We start from the raw sequence: 8,651 nt of genomic DNA on the forward strand, positions 1-8,651 counted from the left end.
CTTTAAATTGCATTACGAGTTGTGCGTACTGAATGTGACTTTTAAAGTGCTCTAAAATGCAAATGCTGTGGGTTCCAACATACCACCACAAGTGGAAAGTTTCACAAACTGAAACTTTGCTTCATGCACACAATTACTTGTAGAAATTGTATGACTTTGGGGCTGGGGGGTGGGGACTGGGGAGAGGGCTCAGCAAGCAAAGGAACCTGTCCCCAAGCCTGACAAGTTTGATCCCCAGAACTCTCATGGTGGAAGGAATGAAATAACTCCTACAAGCTGTCCTCTGATCTCCACATGTGCTCCTCAGCACCTGCACGCCCTGACCCCATGAATACACACACTAGATAAAAAAGTAAGTAAATAAATAAATGTAAAAACAATTGGCCCCCTAGTGCTTACCACAGGCTGTGTTTTCACATTGATTGTCTAGAAAGATGAGGCAGAGCAAACCTGATCCATGTACACCCCAGCCCACGCCACTGAGCCTGGTCTGTATTGTGAATGGGCAGACATGGAAAAAAACAATTAAGTGGGAGCTTGGGAGATAGCTCAGTGGGTAAGGGCTTTTCATGCAAGCCTAAGGACCTGAGTTCAAATCCCCCAGCACTCGGGTGTGGTGCTGTGTGCCTGTAATCCTAGCACTGGGGAGGCTGAGACAGGAGGATCTCTAGGGGCTTGCTGCGCAGCAGGTCTAGCCAAACGTGTGAGCTCAAGGTTAAGTGAGTGACCCCATCTCAAAAAATAAGGTAGAGAAGTTGGAGAGAAGGCTGAGCAGTTAAGGGCACTGGCTGCTCTTCCAGGGTTTGAATCCCAGCACCCACATGGCAGCCAACAACTGTCCATAACTCCAGTTCCAGGAGATCCGACGGCCTCTTCTGATTTCCACAGGCATTGCATGACACAGGAGCATTTTACATACATTTAAGTAATATACTCACATATGTAAAATAAAAATAAATAGAATTTTTAAAAATAAGGTAAAGCATGACAGAGGAAGATAACACGTTGACCTCTGGCCTCCACATTCACACATGCACACACATGCATGTGTGTCCACATGCACACATACATTCAGCAACACACACTACACACACACACACACACACACACACACACAGAGTTGTCTAAAGCTACCTTCAGGTTATGTGTTTAAGTTGCATATGAAACATAAACAAGTTTCACTTTCAGATTTGGATCTAATTGTGTGCGTGCAAACATTCCAAACACTTCTAATGCTGCACATTTGGGGTAACAGAACCTGAGCCTGAAGACAGAAAGAACCGTTTCTTTCTTTCCTGTATCCATATGAAGGAAATTCCTGACAGCAACATCCCAGTCCCTCCCCAGACCCCAGAAAGGAGGAGGAAGTGTTTGGCCTGTTGCATTTTTTTAGGAAGGAGTAGAGCCTTGTGCTCGGCTCCTTCAGCCTGGCTCTGCCCGCCTTCTTCACCTCAAGTGCGGCTTGTTTGCCACAGAGCAAGTATTTTGCTCTGTTCTTGTGTTAGAGAGGGGATAGGATGGTTTGCAGCATCCAGTAGGCCTGTACCTGGGCGGGACACACTGCCCAGCTGTGGTGAGATGCTCTTTTCACTCAGACCTAGAACCTCATTTTCCAATGGCTCTATCAGTAATTTCGGTCAAAATTTGACCCCCATCTACTTAATTCTTTATGCTTTATTCATTTATTTTGCATGGTGGGGGGACACATGCCATAGCGTGTGTATGGAGGTTAGAGGACAATTAGCTGGGAGTCAGTTCTCTCCTCCCTCTGTGTGGGTCCTGGGCATTGAAATCAGATTCTTAGGCTTGGCAGTAGGTGCCGAGCCATCTTGCCAACCCCCATCTGCTTAAATCTTGTTTCTTTATGGGTTGTTGTTCCACCCAGGGAACAGTCTAATCTAAGTGCCAAAACAATACTCAGAAATTGTATTGCCTGAGCCGAAGTCCAAGCCCTTGGGTTTTGGTTATATAACTGTAGAGTTCCAAGCTGGGTGCCTACAGACCTGGGTGACCTTGTCATCCTTCATGACTGCTTTAAGTGAAGTCAGCCCTGTTGGCTTGCTTCTCTGTTAGCAGGAATAGGTCTTGGCTCATGCCAACCCCCATCTGACTTGGAAATCAGGTGCAGCTGGAGGAATACATCAACTATAAGAAAGGAAAATTCTGGAGCTGTTTGGCCAGCTGTGGATGGGTAGTGAGGAATGAGGTTCTTCCCTTCTGAGGGTTTCTTGGCTGGGTCTGCACCCTGCAATCTAGCCACGACCTGCATTGTGGGTAAGAGTTCAGATCTGCAGGCTCATGTTTGGAATGCTTGGTCCCTAGCTGGTAGCTATTCTGGGAGGCTGTGGAGTCTTTAGGGGTGGGGCCTAGCTGGTAGAAGTAGACCAATTCGGGTGGGCCTCTGGAGGTTGTGGCCAGGCCCCTGATACCTGGTCTTCTGTGGTACCAAGAGCCTCCACCACATGCTTGAGCCATTGTGAACTCTGCCAAGCTTTCCCTTCCTTGGCAGACTGAGACCCTCTGAAACTGTGAACTCAAATAAACCTTTTCTCCAATAAGTTGTTTCTCTCAGGAATTTTTGTCACAGAAAAGCAAAAGAAGCAATAGAAACTTCACCCACAGAGACAACCATTACCTGTTGGTGCCCCTTTACCAAGGAAGAGAACTTACAGGGTGAAGCCAAAACACTGCTGAAAAAAATAAAAACAAAAGAACACATATCCAAGCAGAAAGGCAACCTATGTCGGTGGGTTGAAAGCATTACCATTGTTCAGATGTTAAGGCTGTCGAAGAGACGGCAAGTCCACCCCAATGCCTACCAGAATCAGAGATACAAAACTATACTATAGGAATGACTTACAATGTGGACCTGATCTGGACTAAAGACTTTTACCCAACCTTGCAACCAAAAAGTCACTGTTAATAATGTAAACAAGCTCACTGAGCCCTGTGCTCCTCTCATCCCTCAGGACCCTTCCTTACCTTCCACCCAAGGCACTGTGAGAGTAAAATGGGACTGGAGAGATGAGTCAGCAGTTAGAGCACTGACTGCTCTTGCAAAGGATCTGAGTTTGGTTTCCAGCACCCACATGGTGGCTAACAACCATCTGTAACTCCAGTTCCAGGGGAATCTAATGCCCTATTCTGACCTCCAAGGGCATGGCACAACATGGGTACACTTAACACATGCAGATAATTCATGCTTTACATATTAAAGTGCTGAAAACAACATGCTTTTCTCATTACAAACATTGATAGAAATCTGTTTGTTGTTGTGTGTGTGATATCCCAGGTCTAGGGATCTGATAAGGGTGGGTCCTGACTTCCACATCCCCATTCCATGCTGGAGATACTGTTTCAGTAAAAGAATGAGGGAAGTCTTGCTGGGAAACACAAGAATGGGCCCTCCACAGTTCCAATCCATTCTTGGCCTTATGAATGCTAAGAGTCAGCCCATTTCTTTATTTAGGCATAACCGTAGTGTGGTTTAGAAATTCCATACCATCATAGAATTCATAGGAAGGACCTTGACCAACTAAAACAATCTCAAAAAATACTGGAGACCCACACTTTCTATTTTCAAGTCTTTTGTGAGGATACAGTGAGGCAGTGTGGTGCTAAGACAGGTTAGAGAAAAGAAAGTCCTGAATCACATGCTCATAACAGGTCCATGGTATACAACTATAATCCCAGTACTTGGGAGGTGGAGGTAAAGGATCAGAGGTTCAAGGCTAGCCTTGTCTATATAGTGAATTTAAGACCAGTCTGAGCTACATGAGACCCTGTCTCAGAAAAAAAGAAGTAGATGGAAAGAATGAAAGGAAAAGAGGACAGAGAGGAGAGAGAGAGAGAGAGAGAGAGAGAGAGAGAGAGAGAGAGAGAGAATCCCCTTAACAATGCAACCAAGGCCAATCAATGTGAAAAAACAATCTTTTCAACAAACGGCTCTGTAGAAACAGCTGTCTTCTAAATGAATATGGCCCTTTACCCAACACCACATACATTAGTTCACAGGAGATCAAAGACCTAACCAGGACAAGGTGATAAAATTCAACACGGGGCAGAGCCTTCATGACACAGACCTGACATTGATGTCTTGGATATGGTACAAAGGACATGGGTGACAGAGTGAAGGGTTAGACCAATTGGACTTCATGTAAATTGCAAGCTTGTGTGCATCTAGGGACACTGTCAAGACTCCAAAAAACCAATTTGCAGAGTGAGAGAAAATATTTACAAATTATATTTGATATGGGATTAGTATGTAAAATGTGTAGAGATCTTCCAAAAGTCAGTAACACCAAAAACTCTAACCTATTTGAAAAATGACCAAAAGCCTTAAATAGACATTTCTCTGAAGAAGATATATGAATTGATAACGTGCACATGAAAAGATGCTTACCACCAGTCATTAGAGACATGGAAATCAAAACCACAATAAGGTATTATTAGGATGAGTGAAGGCTACGAAGACGAAGATGACGGAGGAGGGGGAGGAGGAGGAGGAGGGGAAGAGGAGGGGGAGGAGGGGGAGGTGGCAGCTCTAGATAGATGAGATTGAGGTATAAAAGAGCCTTGGAAGAGAGGTAGAACAGACAATTCAGTCTGACCAGAGGAAAGACATGAATGTGGATGGGAAGGTCTGGCAGTGGTGGCTGATGTACAGGGTCAAGTTGGAAATTCTTAGTAACAGTGGAAGGCATGAGAGTGACTATAAGATGCTCAGCAGTGTGCCTGTAAGCATCTGACAAAAGGAGGAGGAAGAGAGGAGGAAGGAGGAGGAGGAAGAAGGGGAGGAGAAACTAAATGTCCATGAACAGACAAATGAGGAAACTGCAGTTCATAGCCACCATGGAATACCATTTGACCTTTAAAAAGAGGGAAAGGCCTATTAATGACCAGGTGGAGGCAACTGAAATGGAAGAAGTCAGCCACAGAAAAGTGTGAGCACACGCCATCACTTGCATGTGGAATCTAAGTAGTGAGACTCAACAAAGCAGGAAGAAGAAGGGGGGACAAACAGGAAGATGTGCAGGGGTTCTCAACTGGGGTCAAGACCCTCCCCCTTTCCAGCTTGGGTCTTTTGACATGACTTTTGTTCCCAGTATGGAGGCGGGGTCTTGAGCAGGACCCTTGGCCATGTGAGCTGCTGACACAGACAGACCTCAGCATGGGCGAGCAAATTCACTGATCACACAGGAAAGCTCAATACCTGTGGAAAAGCCTGGCACAGTGGTTTCTGGGGGTTGGGGAGGAGACCAAGTGCTGATTGGCCCCACGGGGTATGAATGGAATACACTTCTTCTCCTTTCTAAAATACCAGTTACAGCTCAGATAGAGGCGTCCACATCCCCTTAGAGGCACTAGGAAGGCTCCTGAAGGACACAGAGGGGGAAGAGTAGAGAGATGGTGGGGATGGGGATGGCATGATGGTTTATGGGTTCCACTCATTAAGGATGGGGGAGGCAGAGTCGGGTGAATATGATTTTTTTGTTTGTTTTTTGTTTTTGTTTGGTTGTTTTGTTTAAAGCAGGGTCTCCCTGTAGCTTCAGCTGGCTTGGAGCTCACTATGTAGACCAGGCTGTCCTAGAGATCCACCTGCCTCTGCCTGCTGGGATTAAATGTGTGCACCACCATGCTGACTGAGGTGGTGAGCACTTTTGCTCTCAAGTGTTCTAGGTGGAGTGGGAGGGTACACCTCTCCTTTGAGTGGCAGACCTAGAGATGGGTGACAGCAAGGGACTGTGGGATTGAAGGTGGTGCAGAGAGAGGGCGAGAGCAGAGGGGAGGCCAGAGTACAGAGGGAGAAGAGATGTACCCTGCACAGAGGTGGAGAGCTGGAGAGAAGCAGGTGGAGGAGGACGGCATCTCCCTTCCCCTCTGAGCAGGTCTCAAGAGCCCCAGCCAGGACTTGAACTTGGCTCAGAGGTTTCCCCCAGACTCAGTCCTGTGAACAGGTCCTATGTATCGCAGCCCACATGGAGTCTTGCTTTTGAGTTGGTGACCCTTCCTTCACAGCTGAAAAGAAATAAAACTCAGACCGGGGACCCCACAAGTAAATATCACAAGTGACACAGGAATTCCCGTTGTCTTGGCCATTGCTGTTTGAAATTCTCAGCCTTTTCACGAAAGAGTCGTTTTGTGACTGGAATTTCCACTGACAATGTTGCAGAAGGGGAAGGCAACTTTGAACAGCGTTCAAACACCAAGAAAACAGTGACATCACAGAGGCAAGGCAGGATGGAAAGACAGAATTACGGGAAGTGAGAGGGGAGGAGAGCCCCTCAACCTGGTCTGGTCGAGACCTCCTGCCAACTGAGAGTCAAGAATTGCAACACAGTTAACACTTGCTGTGCAGGCTGCTGACAGGAGATAGTATTTCTTCTATGTGCAGACATTTTCAAATATGAGCATTAAAATAGCAATGAACCATGTTTACGGCCTGAGTGCGTATGACCAGTATGACTTCACTCTGTCCCGACTCTGACCCTTCAATCTTCTAGAACTCTCACAAGAAACTCTATTTAGAGTAAAACATGTCATAACCCCCTTGTACGACCCCTGTGACCAGGGTTTTATCGTGTCAGATTGTATTCCCATCCTAGGCACCTCCAGAGTCACCTATAATCCCATTTACGGAGAAGGAGAGTGGAAAAAGGTTTCTTAGCCATCCTGTGAGATGCGATGTACAAGCCACCAAAGTTGTATTTACCCCCAGTGTAGTGGTGCAGGCCTTTGTCCCAGCACTCGGGAGGCAGAGGCATGAGGGTGTGGCCCGCATTCCCTCTGGGTCTCTGCCTGATCAAACCATATAATATATTTTATGTGAGTTTATTAACTTACAAAGGAATGAGTACCCAGTGCCTAGCCCCGCACGGTGACTCAGAGCCCGCCTTATCAGACCGTGCCACGCCCACAGTCACCGCTAGCATTCGCTCACGCCTCCGGGGCCAGCGATAGCCCCAGGTCCACAGGAGTCAGTCCATTCTGTCCTCCAGCTGCTGAGCGGCTGGCTGAGCATCCCCCACACCCACGCATGCTAGGGGCTCGTGGCTTCTATTCCAAGATGGTTCCCAGCGGCCCCTTCACAGTCTAGCTCTGCGCCAGTCCCCGCCCATTGGAGAAACTAGCCAATAGGGAGACATTCCGCCCCTTTCCTCCACTCTTACAATCTTCCCATCCATCTTCCTCTAAAGTCCCTGAGCCTTGGAGGGGGTGATAGGTGTAGGGTGATCTCTCTTGTATCATGGCAAGAGAGTGGCTTCTTGGGCCTCCCCATTACTCATCTTTAGGCCATGGTCACTGAGCTATCTCAGCGGTGTTTCTTCTACTATAAAGACAAATGGAAGGAAGTAGACACATTTAAACAAACATGACTGTAAATACAAATGCCTAGAAGATATCCCAGTAGGTGTACTATACTCATGATGGCTTCTCCACTAGGGCCTGTAGCCTGTCTCAAACGCACGGTGTTGGCCTGGTCTACAGCACCAGATGTGTGTTTCACCCCTAGGAGAGGGCCTTCCAATTAGAAATGTGTCAGTTGTACGTGTGTTGGTCGAGCCATTGTTGCACTTGCAGGTATTGCTTGGCATGTCCACAGTGTGCATGGACCCCATAGTGGGGTCCATCGTTGAGTAGAATTATAGGGGATCCTTTCTTCCCCAACCATCCGCATCAATATGAACATCATCCATCCAGTGGCATGGAGATTTTTTTTGGCTTAGTCTCAGTTCCATCTCTTCTTCTTCTCCCGTGCTCACAGCATGCAGTGTCCTCAGCAACATGGCCTTACTGACCTTTCTGGTGTACAGCCAATATTAATGGCAATAGCCTTGGTGAATTGTAGGACCTCAAGGATCTCTCTCTGACCAACAGCTCATAGGGGGGCAACCCACCCCTGGTACTGTAGATTTTAACAGTGGTATAGTTTGGGAGTCTCTATCCTCATCTTACCCAATCTACATAAAACTCCCAAGAATCTTACAGCTATACCTGGCCTTTGCTTCTTCAGGTATCTTTCAAATGGGTTTCACATCTGTAAAACACTCGAAGGAACGTTAACATTATATATTAAATCACTCATAGACAAGGTCTCACACAGCATGGAAAGGTTTTGTCCATTCCTATTAACTGTTTTCTCCATAGATCTCCACAGCATGGGTACGAGGCATTAATTTGGTTAGCTCTTTACCATTTTTGTTATCCCTTTGGAGTCATTTCACACTTGGGAGATTTTACATGGAGTCTCTTTGTATTATTTTATTTGTGATACACTTACAGGTGTTGGCTCCAGTTGCCTGACCCTACACTGGGTTAAGGAGGCAGGGGATTTTCCTGTCCCCGCTGCACTTGTTGGTTCCCTGAGTCAGGCAGGCTCTGGGTCTGCCTCCTGACTGCAGCCATCTCTGTCATCTTCCCATTGAGCACACCAGGTTGCTGGGGGAGAACTTGGTGGGAAAACCTGCTTCCACCCCTAGTATAGCCTTTATCAGAAGAGAAATGCATCTTATTTAATCCTTGGGGATTCTTCACCACCCCTTGTACAGTTTTTATCCTTCAAATGTCCTTTGTAAACTGTTCTTCTGGTTTTAAAACCTTCCAGAAATGCCTTAGTACTGAATTTGGTTTTCTATCAATTTTCCTCTGGG

The 8,651-nt window shown here is 46.6% G+C and overlaps 1 non-coding gene across 1 annotated transcript; it reads left to right on the forward strand.

Moving 5' to 3' along the window:
- Positions 1 to 382: 382 nt before the first annotated feature.
- LOC115072048 lies at positions 383 to 515 on the forward strand. The gene has a single exon (XR_003851108.1). It is a non-coding gene; the product is annotated as a small nucleolar RNA SNORA51 (small nucleolar RNA).
- The last annotated feature ends 8,136 nt before the right edge of the window (positions 516 to 8,651 follow it).

This window comes from Nannospalax galili, unplaced genomic scaffold (assembly GCF_000622305.1).
Source record: "Nannospalax galili isolate Female #2095 unplaced genomic scaffold, S.galili_v1.0 scaffold39, whole genome shotgun sequence".
Taxonomy (NCBI): domain Eukaryota; kingdom Metazoa; phylum Chordata; class Mammalia; order Rodentia; family Spalacidae; genus Nannospalax; species Nannospalax galili.